The 1,035-nt window shown below is 30.4% G+C and overlaps 1 protein-coding gene across 3 annotated transcripts in view; it reads left to right on the top strand.

Annotated features, from left to right (window-relative positions):
- The window catches only part of LOC131744802 (endothelial zinc finger protein induced by tumor necrosis factor alpha-like), a 181,363-nt gene that overhangs the window by 66,203 nt on the left and 114,125 nt on the right, over positions 1-1,035 (top strand). The gene's annotated exons all lie outside the window — the stretch shown is intronic.

A 1,035-nucleotide genomic window follows, 5' to 3' on the forward strand; every position in this document is an offset into this window, starting at 1 on the left:
TACAACCATATAACAATATTTTTTCTTTTTCTATCCAACATTTACCTCTTATTTCTAGATTTAGTGTGTTGGCAAGTTTCTCTGATATAATACTTAATTGTCATGGTAATTATGGGTTTCTTTGTATCGTTCCTGTCTTGACCAGAAATATTATCAATATTTACCATTAAAAATAATATTGTTAGGCTTTTGAATCAAACTAAGAGATTTTATTCCATTTTGAAATTGCAGACAGTTTTCTCTGGTTTGGATGAAATTTATTTGTTGGAACCTACGGAGGCGATCATTTCCTCTTTAACCTATCCATTTTCTGAGCTGTGTTAATAATGTGAGCAATCATTTATTCCTGGGATGTGCCTTTTTTAGTTATGGTGGGTTACTCTTCAGTGAAGTTGCTGGATTAAATTTGTTAACACTGCATTTGGAAGTTCTGCATCTATATTGATAAATAATATTGGTCTATAGTTTTCTTGTTCGATGCCATCCCTGTTGGGTTTTTATGAGTACATATATGTATGTATGTGATAATATTTACAAAAGTGTCTGGAATCATTCAGACCAAAGTTATTTTCAGTTACTTCTTGAGAAGAATCTTCAAATGGTAAAGACTTATACAAGGGAAAATTTGCTCCATTTATTGTATATTAGTATATTATTATATAGCATATTATAGTTCTCCACTGGGGCGATATCATCCCCAAGGGGGCAAAAATTGATTTAAAAAAATTGATTCTTGGTGGGGGAAAAACATTATTCTTTAAAAGAAACAGACATACATAAACATATACATAAACATATACAGTACTTCTGTGGTATTAAAATTTCATGGAGGTGGGAATGATTAGAAAAAGAAACGTCTGAAAAAGGTTTCTTGGGAGGACAATACTGATAAACAGTTTGAGAGACACTGATCTCTATATATATATATTTGCTCTTTCATAAAGTAATATGTTCTTGTTTTATTTGAATCACTAGAAAATTAAAATTATTGAGTAAGAACATATCAAAATTAAACTAACCCTCTGGTCAGGTGAT

The sequence above is a fragment of the Kogia breviceps genome, chromosome 18 (assembly GCF_026419965.1).
Source record: "Kogia breviceps isolate mKogBre1 chromosome 18, mKogBre1 haplotype 1, whole genome shotgun sequence".
In the NCBI taxonomy this organism is placed as follows: Eukaryota; Metazoa; Chordata; class Mammalia; order Artiodactyla; family Physeteridae; genus Kogia; species Kogia breviceps.